We start from the raw sequence: 13,157 nt of genomic DNA, 5'->3' as shown, positions 1-13,157 counted from the left end.
GTTTTCAATATATTTTGGTCGTATTAGATTATGCCCCCCGATGTCCAGAGGCTGTTCCCCTAAGGAAAGCTAAAGCTAAAAGTATAGCTCAAGCACTAATACCGATCTTCGCACGGGTTGGGGTCCCAAAGGAGATCCTTACCGATAAGGGTATGCCGTTCATGTCAGCAGTAATGAAGGAAAGTTTGGCATAGTAAAAAAATAATAAGTCTGTTTACCACCCACAAATGGATGGTTTAGTTGAGAGATTTAACAGGACTCTAAAACAGATGTTAAAAAAAGTAATTCAGGAGTATGGAAGAGATTGGGACAGTTTTTTACAGTATATAATGTTTGCTATTCAAGAGGTTCCCCAGATGTCGACATGTTTCTCCCCTTTCAAGTTGCTGTATGGTAGGCAACTGAGACGTATTTTAGATGTTGTGAGGGAAGTCTGGGAGAAGAAACCTGTGACAGGTGAAAATTTGGTGAATTACATTTTAAAAATGAGAAACAGACTGGTGAAACTTAAAACTGTGGTAGCCGAAAATTTTACGAAAGCACAGGAAATTCAAAAGAAAAATTATAATGACGTGGCTTGTACCAGAGGGTTTGCCGTAGGAGGTTACCTTCCCATGTGTACAGATTTTTAGCAAAATGGCAAGGCCCCTTCCATGTAATAGAAAATAAATTTGTGAAGTCAATTACAAAGTTTTCCAGCCAGGGAAACAACAGCCGTACCAAATCTTTCACATTAATTTATTAAAACCCTGGAAAGAAAGGGATAATTTGGTTGGCACGATACAGTCAGAGAGAATGGAGGTGGATTTGGAGAACACATAAGGCACAAGGGAGGATAACCACAAAATTGGGGAGCAGTTGTCAGCAGAACAGAAAATAGTGGTAGAAAATATGATTGAACGTAATCGAGATGTATATTCTGATTGTCCGGGTAAAACTGACATACTCGAGCATCACGTTATAACCCCACCAGGGATCATGGTAAATAGAAAGCCTTTCAGGATTCCTGAGTCAAAGGGAGTTGACACAGCTAATGAAGTAAAAGCAATGTTGGAATTAGGAGTGATAGAGGAGGTTTTATATTGATTTTCGAAAAGTAAATGAAATATCCATATTTGACGCACACCCGATGCTGAGGGTTGACGAGTTATTGGAGAAATTGGGCAAAGCCAAGTTTATAACAATTCTGAAGGCTGTTGTTTGTGTTTGGCTTATTAAAAATAGCGCGTCAGCGCTTCAAAACCTCAAGTTCCTGTGTCTGGGTCAATTTTTAAAGGGGAAACGAACCCGAGAGTTGCAGCTCGGTTTACAACATAAATATATATAAGCGAGAGTAGGGATTCCCAAATAAATCCTGACTGATCACAATTTTATGTCTCTATGTTTAAAGGAACTGTATAAATTGCTGCAAATTCGGCCCTCCATTTATCACCCGCAGATGGACAGACTTGTGGAATGCTTTAATCAGACGTTAAAGCAGATGCTGAGGCGGTTTGTCAACCAAGAGCAGAAACATTGGGCTTCCCTACCTGATGTTTGCAGTGAGAGAGGTACCTCAGAGTTCGACTGGGTTTTCTCCCTTTGAGCTGCTATATGGGAGACGTCATCAATCTTGTAAAAGAAGGATGGGAAAAGCAAAAATAAGAGTTCTAAAAACATAGTTAAATATGTAATAATGTTAAGAGACAGCCTGGGATTGGTTGGCCGTTTGGTGCACGAGAATTTAAAACAGGCTCAGCATCGTCAAGAGCAACAGTACAATAAACAAGCACGAATTCTGACTTTTTGGCCAGGAGCTGAAGTACTATTGCTACTTCCTACTTTAGAACCTAAACTGTATGCTAAGTGTCAGGGACAATTGGTAATGTAAACTATGAAATTAGACACCCCAATCACCGTAACAAAACTGAAATTTATCACATTATTTGCTTGGAAAGAAAGGGAGGCCCTGTTTATAGCTAATAACAGTATAGAAGAGGATTTTGGTCCCGCTGTCAATCCACCAGCTACAGTTAACATTCCAATGGGGTACAGTTACTTCCCGATCAGAAGTGTGAGCTCCACGAGTTGGTGAAAAAGTTTTGTGATGTTTTTTTCTGACTTGCCCAGTAGAACTAGTATTATTAAACATGCTATTATTACTCCAGCAGGTGTCACGGTCAGAGAGAGACCTTACCGATTCCCGTAGAGCTGCAGGGGCCCTGTTGGCCAGGAGGTGAGGGATATTATTATTATTGTTATTATTATTATTATTATTATTATTATTATTATTATTATTATTATTTGTTTATTTAGCAGATGCCTTCATCCAAGGCGACTTACAGAGACTAGGGTGTGTGAACTACACATCAGCTGCAGAGTCACTTACAATTACGTCTCACCCAAAAGACAGAGCACAAGGAGGTTAAGTGACTTGCTCAGGGTCACACAATGAGTCAGTGACTGAGGTGGGATTTGAACTGGGGACCTTCTGGTTACAAGCCCTTTTCTTTAACCACTGGACCACACAGCCTCCTATAATGCTTGAGCTTGGAGTCATTGAGCCTTCCCGGAGCGGGTGGAGCAGTCCAATAGTGTGGTGTCTAAAAAGGATGGCCACTTGGTTCTGTGTGGATTTTAGAAAGGTCAATGCCATCTCCATGTTTGCTGCATATCCCATGCCCCGGGTCGATGAGCTCCTCGACCGACAGGCACATTTTATCTCGACTTTGGATCTGACAAAGGGATACTGAGGAACATGGAGAACATGTAAATCAGTTTATGAATATTCAAAAGAAAACAAATGTTTCAAAGTACACAAAAAGCAAAAATAGCAGAAGTGGGTCAGATGAGGCAGAGGATGCATAGCGCTGCAAATACTGCTGCATTGAGGTACATGTCTGCACTGACAATAAAAGAACATACTGAAAAATAAGCGACACTTTAAACTAAAACAAGAAAGTGAACTGAGACAAGCAATCCATTTATACGGCTTTTACACACACTTTAACAAAAAAAACACAGAATGACTTTGTTAATGAGTTTGTCAGAGCACTGTGCTTTTCTGGACAGCCACTTTATTGGAGGTATGTATTGGTGACTTTGTACTGTCCATCTGCTAAAATGCTGCCAAACGCAGACAATCTTAAATCATAAATATTTGACAGAAAATGGTGATGCTTTAGTTGGTAAACTTATATGGAATGCATTGATGTAAATGTCCAGTGTGATTTTGACACGTTTCCCGATGGCTTGCACCACCCAGTTCTATCAATTTTCTTTTTCTTTTTATGATTGCAAGGTGAATAAACCTGGCTTGTTTTGTGCTGATGTCATGTTCATACCTTCTGTAGATACTGTTTCCGTTAGCACAGCGGTTGCCCAAACGTTCGCAAAGAACCAGATAACTTGGGAAAAAGTGGCTTCGACTTGCACAGATTCTGCTCATCATACATGCCAGGAACATTATTAATCAGAAACCAGAACTTCAACTCATCATATTCTACATGTAAAGTATGTATACTGAGATTTTTTTCCCCCGATTTTTACCGCTGTTTCAATTAAAAACCATTTTTTACCGATTTTATCCCTAATATTAATATAGGTAAAATAAACTCTGAAAAATTCCCAGATTTTTTTTTTAAAGATAAAAACCAAAAATGCGAAACACTAATCATGGGTATTGGGTGGGTAAAGCCGATCGCCTCTAAAGTCCAGGCTTTGGTGGAGACAGCGATCCCGAGAACTAAGCCTCAGGTGAAATCACCACTGGGGTTAGCCGGCTATTATCGCCGCTTTATCCCTGAGTATGCCACCATAGTTAAACTCCTGGTGGATCTCACCAAAAAGACGGCTCCAAAAACAGTTAAATGGACAGAAGTATGTCAGGGGGCCTTTGATATGATTAAGAGGAGACTATTCCAGTCCCCAGCTCTTATTTCACCAGATTTTAGTAAAGAGTTCATCCTCCAGACTGATACCTCCCAGATTGGTCTGAGGGTGGTCCTGTCTCAACAAGTTGACAGAGTAGAACACCTGATCATTTATATGAGCAAGAAAATGGCTCGGAGAGCAACTACTCCGTCATTGAGAAGGAGTGTCTGGCCATCAAATGGGCCAGTCAAGCCCTTCGATATTACTTGTAGGGGCGTACCTTCACTCTTGTCACGGACCATGCCCCTTTAAGGTGGTTACACACGATGAAGGACAATAACGCCAGGATAACTCATGGTATCTGGTGCTGCAACCCTTCCACTACACAGTGAAGCATCGTGTGGGAAATGAACACCAAAATGCAGTTTTTTTTCACGGGAAGGGGATCCATTAGGGGACTTACAATTGGTCGAGTGTTCCTTCGGCATCACTCTGAGGGGTGAGATATGTGACAGAGAGCGAAGGTATTTGAACTGTAAATCTCCCTCCCGACCAGAAAAGGCGCTGTGTAAGGTTGGTTGTATGTTTTCCTGTCGACTGGTGGATTCGACGATAGGTGGAAACTGGAGGTTGGCCATCTTGGGGAAAGCATGTAGCTGCAAGTACTCTAAACAACTCCATTTCGATCAGATACAGGTCAGGCAGAGATTGGATAAACCATGGCACCGGGTTGCTTGCAGGGAGGGACAAAGGGGACGCAGTTGGCCCACAGCAGAACGAAATGGCCCGCATCAAGAGATCTAACCAAAGCGACCACACATCCAAATGTCCGACATCATCAAAAAGACGTCAAGCACAGGTCTCTAGTCGTTTTTTCTCCGAAAAAAGCCGAGAAAACCTTTCAATGGCTGAGTGAGACCGATAGGAGCCGAGAGAAGCCGAAAAAAATTCAGAGTTGTGAGTAACAAAGCATTGCCACTCCATAATTAATGTAGACAGAATGAACATAGTCGTGAGCATAAGGGGCGTGGCTGTAATGAAATATTTTAGTATGAATGAATGTGTTGCTACTAATTCTGGAGCCTGAACGGGTCAGGGGGGCTGAGCCGGCAGCCTCAGGACTGAACAAACAAGTACACCCAAAACACACAGCAAGCAGGATAGGACAAAAAATCCCATGATTCAATTGTGCTATCCCATGATTCAATGCACGATCACCACCACGGAAGCCATCATTGGAGCCTACCCAGTGGAGGTAAACAAGCATTTAGATAGACAGCAGAACAGACCTTTTAATTTCTAACCTTAAAAGACAACTCACTACCAAATTGCACAGGGAATCACTAGAAGCCAGAATGAGAAGTTGTCGTGAATACATGCTGCCACAATTAATGAAGACAGAGCCAATGCAGTCAGCACTGCTGCAGAACACAGACAGCTAACAGAACACAGAGCAGGGCGGACACAGAGCAGGGTGGCAGCTCCTGTAAAAATTCCTCACAACCAATATGACATTTTCTCACTACCAAAGCACAGAATTTCTGATTACCGTCAGCAAACAGCTTTTGAAGGAGCCTTTTCTGTTTACGCTCAGCAAGTAGCAGGGGTGCAGCGGGAGTGACAGACGCTACTGTCATGGCGGATGCCTGTAAGGTTACAGGTTCTAAGCGAGAAATCTGGGTTTCTAAAGGCGGTCGGTGGCTGAAGAAATGGCGTCTGCGACAGTACATAGTAAATCAAGAAATCCACAGCACGGCATGGAACTGCGGCAGTCGTAGTGGGGGAGGAGGGGGCACGGAAGGGAGCTGTGGCAGTTTTTGCCTTTTTTTAGCCCCCATAAACCACAGGAGCGCCAGAGCCTATGCGACCCTCCCTTTGGAATGCAAACCAAAATTACTTAGGTAGCAACAGCTGACATTTTATTTGTAGAAAAGGTAAACATTCATGGCATAAACAAGATATGTTATGAAAAGCCATATTAATGTCATGGGCAGACGCAGCGATAGAGAGGAGGGAAGAGTTGATTCTGTGTGGAGACAGTCCCGGGTGGGCTGCAGGAGCAATAACATTCTATGTATTTTTTTCTATTAATAGCGAAAAGCAGCCGCTGGCGGCAGCTGTAACTGTATAAAAATAAATTGTAGCAAGAGAGTCTTGGTGGACTGTCAATCAAAGCAGAAATTCACAAATCCATTTTTTTTTGGTGTGGGGGGATGTTTCAAGCCAACTGAATGTAATTTTGCAAGTTGTATTTGGTTGCACAGAGTAGTAGCGGAAAAAGTAACTTCTGTAAGGCTCTCGTTTCCCTCTGTATTGTGCGCACTTGTCTTTTTTGTGACAGTTCACAAATTAGGACTTGTTATGTTTTTGTGCACATTGTACTGGTTTTACTCAAAGTGATTCCTGTTCAGGTATTTATGAATGTGAATAGTAAGAGACATGCACTTCTTTTGACCAAGAAAAATAACTACATTTCTTAAATTGTTACTTCTACAAAGGTGCCTAATTTAAAGGTTTGATAAAAACGTCTGTTTAGTTTTTGCAATTTCTTTTATTTACTAAAGTGTTTACATTTTTGTTTATTTTCACTCAGTGTTTATTCTATGTGATTTCCATCTTTCACAGTATTTATTCAAATGAATAAAGGACAGTTTAGATTAGGTTTCTTTATAATGTTACAGTTTTAAACATATAAAATGTTTTTAATTTGATATTTTCCCAAGGAGTGCTAATAGTGGGCCACAGTGCCTAATGCAGCTGAACGGGTGGGCCTCGGGTAAAAGAGTTTGGGAACCCCTGGGTTAGAACATTCTAAGTCCTTTCATTCTAACTGAGGCTAGTATTTCCACTTATCTCCAATACATCTCAGTTAGAAGAGCATTGAGTGTATAATTCCAGCAGTAGGAATGATTGACAGGAAATAGTAAAGCATTATCCTACTTCCCCCGCACAGAACAAATCAATGATGAAATATCATCACAATGAATGTGGAACACCAATTCTTTAACAATTTTAATGGTTAAATTGTCAGTGACATGATGATTGAACATCACAGAGTTTATAACAAGCTTTGTTCTCTGTCTTGTGTTGTAAACTAATGGCAGTAGCCACTGCTCATTACAATCAAGACCACCTTTTAAAATCAATCAATCTTTATTTTATATAGCACATTTCATAGTGGACCACCATCACAAAGCACTTAAAGACACATGCATTTGCAAAAAATGCTGATGGAAAAATGCAAGTACAGTTAGAATAATGATAGCAGATACTTTTCGTCATAAGCCATCCCTATTATATGTCAGGACTGCCATTTCAAAATCATAAAGCTGAAAGACAGTCTAATCCTTAGTAACCCTCCCAAAGATCTCTTCATCACATACAAAAATAAAAAAAATACCCTGCAAATCCATGTGTCTTTATCGTCTCTTAACAGCAGTAAAAAAACATCCAGATGATAATGTTTAGCCTGGGAGTCCCTTGTATTTCCATGTGTGCTAAGTAGGGTACTTCTATGGGGTCTTCAAGGGGTTACCTTCCATCCTTGGTGTTTCGTCGACAAGCCCACGACACCTTAAGAGGGCTCAACAGTGATTCTGGCATCCCAGCATCACCCCCCTCCGTCCCCCACTCAGCTAAACCCATCTTACTTACCTTCCTTTACAACAACATTTTTTTTTTAATGTGCTTGAGGTCCCCAACCAGAATCTTTTTCTCTCAACCAGAGCCAGTTGCTGTTCCTCTTTGCTGCTTCAGATAAGTTCTTCACAATGCATCGCAACTCTTGACCACTGAATCCGATATCTCTAAGAAATCGGGTTGTGGAGTTGTCACAAAGACGGCCAGAGTGGGTGGCGTCAGACCAGAAAAGGAATACACAGAGACGGTGATGGTGATGAGCTGAGTGCAATGGCTGCACTCAGCGTTTATTAACAAATAAAAGGTTTGAACAATGGAATACAAAACAGGACACGGCACTTGACGCCAAAATAAACAGACAGACAAAACGACTAAACACTCAACAAACGGTGCACGGAGACAAACAAACACGGTGAGTACAAACACTTTACGTTTACGATTTTACTACTACTTATTCCTCTCTCTCTCTCTCTCTCTCTCTCTCTCTCACCCGTTCTCCTCTTCCGAACACCCAACCCTGAGTGCAAGAAATGTGCGTCTATATATACTATTGTGCTGGGATTCAATTACTAATTAATTATTCACTTGAATCCCAGCACGTGAATTAATTCTGTGCAACCCCGTGCTCACATATTACATTTAACCAGCACGTGAAGTGATTTGTGCTCTCCTCGTGCCTAAATACAAATCTACACTTTTTAAATACACGTGAAACACAGACCCGTTTATATCCCGTGTACCAATCTATACACCGACATTTACACACGCAACATACAACACATAACACAAATGCACACAGGGCGGGGCGCTTTGCCACAGGAGTGTATCACAAATTCTCGACAACCCACCTCCACTGGGTAAACCTGGACTCTCCATGCTCGCTGTTCCGCTTCAGCAGCTAGTTGAGCGTACCGAAGTTTCTTCCTTTCATACGCCTCATCCACAGCATCCTCCCGTGGCACTGTTAATTCTACCAGGTGAAGTCTTGTGGTCTGGATCAGTCAGCCAATATCAGGTTGAAGGTTAGTGGTGACAATCTCAGGTGGGAAAATAAGCCGTTGTCTAACAACTACTAGCATTTTCCAGTCTCTAGCAGCTTCCAGTTGTCCTAGACGAGTTTTGGTTTTAATACCTTGTAATTACTATATTGCTATATTGTAATTACTAATTAATTAAAATCAACAAAGTCTCCGTGCTAGCCTCAGTCACTCAGAAATGACATAGGGCTATTTATTCCGTGACAGCAAAAGGCAATCATGTATTTTTACTGATAATAAAATTACAGAAAAGAAGGCAAAGAAAAGTTCACTATCCACACATCTCTACACCTGACCTCATTACGAAAACATATTATTGGCATTTTTAAATTATTGGTGACTAAAACGTACAGTACTGATGCTAATTAAAAAAAAATAATAATAAAATGCTTACCTAGTATCAGTGTGATGGATGTCCCTGCTTGTTACCACACAAATCACTGATGATGGCAGGGAAATTGGAGAGAGCTTCAGTCGCAAGACATTTTTGGCGTTTTTAATCTCTGACGGTATTTTGTCTTGATCACTCTTTGCTAGTAATGTTCTAGTATTGAGCCAACAATCCATATTTTTTCACTGCATTGAAAGATAAAGACTCTTACTCTCACACCAGACGTAACGGCTTGTCATATTAGACCGCATGGCAATACTTTGGTTTCTGATTGGCCATACATTATTTATTTTGAAAGGAACCAATAGTACTTAAGCTACAATAAACTTTAATCAGGTCATTGCAAAAAATAAATATCAATTTGCAGGCACAAATGCACACAGGAAATAAAATGAGTTAAAGACTAGGCTTTTAGTTTTTTTAAATATGCAATTTTTTTTTTATCACAAAGACAGACTGCAGTAACCACCCAACTGTTTATATGACATTTAAACAACAGGGCTTATTTAAAACGTACATATTTAATATGTAAATTAGTCACAGCACATCAGTGTGGTGTTAGCGATTAAACGTTGATTACATGACAAAAGTTTGCAATAGATTGGCAAGTGGTACTAAATAAAATGCGTTGTCCGCCATTTCAGAATTTTTCTCACGTACACCAGTTGGAAAACCGCTGCATTAGAAGAAACCACATTACCAACAGATACAGTTTAATAGTCGTATTTAAATGCCATTTTCCTGACTGGTAAATTCTTATCTTCCAGAAATTTTGAAAATTTCCATATCAAAAATGGCATTTTTTTCTTGACATTTTTCATTCTTAGCCCCCAAGTAAATATTTTGGACAGTTTTCAAAACAATTTTTGCTTTATTTTTACAACACATTGATGTTGTTGATATGATAAACGCGTATATCTGCTTCAGGTACTCTGTATTTAATTTTTTTTTCAAGGTTAAACGATGACCCGTGTTACACAAAACACTAAAAATAAAATGTCAAATATACAATATGTATTTCATTGGTTTTGTGGATTTGCTATATTTTAACATATTTTAATACTGCATATAATGATAATGATGTTTTTGAAAATGCTACTTACCAAAACCGTGACTGCACGTGCATTGTATTACATAATAATTTCCTTTATTCCGATTCCAGTGGTGTTTTCTCAGTGCAAGGTGTATTATATACAGTGCTGTATAAAATCACATACACTGTATATATATATATATATATATATATATATATATATATATATATATATATATATATATATTTTTTTTTTTTATCATGCCGGTATAGGCCTACTGGCAAAATGGCCAAGAGACAGTTGGTGCTTAACACATACTGAATTATTTTGGCCCTGAGTTTTAGCATTTTTTGTCATAGAAAAGACAAATTTCACTTTTGTTATAACGTTACCGTAGGCTACTTTTTTTTTTGTTATTCTTCCAGAAGTAATGGTCGGGTGTAACAGGGATGCAAGGTTATATTTGCGCCGGGCCATGTTGTTAACAAGCCTGATGTTTTCGTCCAGGCTTTACTGTGAAACTGACTGTAACCAGGGAGGGTGTGAGCGCATTCTACTGGACTGGAGAATAAAAGCACAGGAGTTTAATTATGAAAACGCAAGTGTAAACAAACAAGTAAAAAAGATTAGCCTGTCGTCAAACACGTCATGTTAATACAAAATGCATTAATTTACTGCGTATTGGTATTGCGTCTGGTCTGGGAACGAGGACACACGGGATCATTAAGAGAAATTCAGCGGGACATTTTTTATTTCAGGGGGGCATTGGCGCAATGGCTCGGCCTAGCGCGAACACTGTCTCCCATCTCATCCATTCTCCCTGCTTGGCCTGGTAAACTGCCTTTACATACCTCATCCTCTCCTCCTGCTTTTGCACCTTGTAACAGGGAGAGATCTGGACTGGCCATCTGACGCATGCACGATGCTGCAGGAAGGGGGGCGGCAGTCCCGTGGGATCTGCCTGCCAGTCATGGCGGTGACACAGAGAGGTGGGGAAGAGGGTGTGTGCGCTTTCCCCCTCTCTGAGTGGCTGGGAGGCGGGTTTTAGTGGGATTGCTGAACCTATAAATTAATACTCTGCTGTTTCCTCAGATCTGCCCCTTTAGACCGGAACAACGAGCCAGCGGTCTCGTTTGACTACAGACGGACAGGAGAAAAACTTCCGGACAGAAAATTAAAGAAAATAATCTAAAGAAAGAGAGAGAAAGTGGGGAATCCTTGGGCAGCCCCTGATACTGTTGTAAAGTTAGCTGAGGAACAGCCTAGAGTAGGACGGAGACCCGGGTCGGACGAATAGCGGCGACTGGGGGAAATCACGCTGCAAAGTGCAGCACATTTATTTTGTAGTTTTCATTACTGTGTTTTATTTTCCCTGTTTCTTTTTGCCTTTTTGTTTTTCATTATTTTTGAGCACCTGCGAGTGCCCCTGATCTTATCGAGTACCCTGCCGTGGTATTCCCGTAGGTTCTGGATACCATAGTTGGTAGCCAGACCACGGACCACAGCGCCCTCTACGGGCTCAAGCAAAGCAGTGCAACTCACAGGAGTAAAAATAAAACCGAGCACCTGTGTGGTGTTTCAACTACAATTTCTGTCTCCCGTGTCAGTGAATACCCACACCCTTCCACACACCTCGTTGACTACAAGCTTCCTCCACTGACCTGGGGCTGCTTTGTGCCATGTAGGAGGAGCTGAACTGAGACTAAGGCCTCCTCTTCCATGCTGTACTTGCCCCATGATATCACTGATATGAATGGCAGCATTTGCATCTTCCACAGCTTCCTTTGCAACCCTTCTTCCAGTTTTCAACACAGGTGCTGCCTCTCCCACACATTTGTCGTGTAATTTCCAATCAAACCTCAAACTTCTCGGTTAGTGCTGAGACTAGCAGCTGCAGTATCCCTTTACCATACAATCCCACTCTGCTGAGGCAGCATGGAACTCCTAGCCATTTCCTGATGTATGAACTGGTTAACGCTTCCAGCTTCTCTACTGTTGTCAAGGAAACCTCATACACAGTGAGGTGCCACAGAAGTCTTGACAGTAGACTAAACTGAAAGCACCAGAGTTTAAGTTTGCCTGGTAAAGCGCTGCTGTCTATCCTCTTTAACCCTTGCACGGCTTGTTGTCTCACTTCTCCCACATGAACTGTGTCCTTTAGTTCCCCATCATTGCTTAGTTTGCCCAATAATGGATTAGTGCAGGCTACTTTTGTAGTCTTGATTGTCATGTCATCCATGTATGCTCTAATTGGTGGCAGTCGCATTCCAGAAGGCAAGCGTTCTCCTCCCACTACCCATTTTGATACCCTAATAATTACTTTCATTGCCATGGTAAAAGCCAGTGGAGAAATGGTGCATCCTGCCAGTATTCCAATTTCTAGATATTGCCATGTAGTGGTGAATTCTGAAGTTGAAAAACAAAATTGCAAATCTCCAAAGTAGGCTTTCACTAACTTCTGTTATTGTCCTGTAATGCTGCCCAAAGAAGCTCATGTGGTACTGAACCGTATGCATTAGCTAAATCCAGGAATGTCACATGGAGCTTCTTCCTCTCCTATAAACGACTCAGAAGACAACTATTGACAAGGATGACTGACAGAAGAGGACTGTGACATCACATAGACATCAATAACCCAAACATGGCAGTGATCATGCAGTAACATCCTGGAAAGACACACAGAATTCTGGTAAATACCTGAACTGGTGTTACTTATGCATTACTTTTTTTAACACATTTTGGAAGAAATACATAGACATTTGTAAAACTTTATGTCAACATTGTTGTTGAAATTTGAGTTATGGCTATCCCCATAACAAATAAAGCAAACAATTAGATTTTTTTGGCAATCTATGGAGCGCTAGTATAAAATAAAATTGATATTTTTTAAAAGATGTTCTAAACAAAGAGTCACACATGTTTCTTTTACAGCCCCTTTCACACTGGCATGTTCTACCCGGGTCGGAACCTACCAGGGTCAGGTATCAATGCCCCGGAAGCAGCTTGTTACTGACACTTCCTTCCAAGCTTCTCTGGATTGAACCGTCATCCCAAATTGTTGATTAGAGCAAATGTTTCATCATCCCTGCTGCAATCTGGCTCATGCTGTGTCTCAATCAACGAAAATATGGCTAAACAGAATAAACAGAAATGTTCCTTGCGGAAGTGAAATCTTCATGCAGGCCTAGCTGTTTGTTATTTTGC

General features: G+C 40.9%; 1 long non-coding RNA gene across 1 annotated transcript; it reads left to right on the top strand.

Annotated features, from left to right (window-relative positions):
* Positions 1 to 5,053: 5,053 nt before the first annotated feature.
* On the top strand, positions 5,054 to 11,495 carry LOC131714787 (uncharacterized). The gene is made up of 3 exons (XR_009315256.1): positions 5,054 to 5,107; positions 7,578 to 7,903; positions 11,046 to 11,495. It is a non-coding gene; the product is annotated as an uncharacterized LOC131714787 (long non-coding RNA).
* Positions 11,496 to 13,157: the final 1,662 nt, after the last annotated feature.

The sequence above is a fragment of the Acipenser ruthenus genome, chromosome 3 (genome assembly GCF_902713425.1).
Source record: "Acipenser ruthenus chromosome 3, fAciRut3.2 maternal haplotype, whole genome shotgun sequence".
Lineage (NCBI taxonomy): Eukaryota > Metazoa > Chordata > Actinopteri > Acipenseriformes > Acipenseridae > Acipenser > Acipenser ruthenus.
This window is presented reverse-complemented; position numbering and strand designations above follow the sequence as displayed.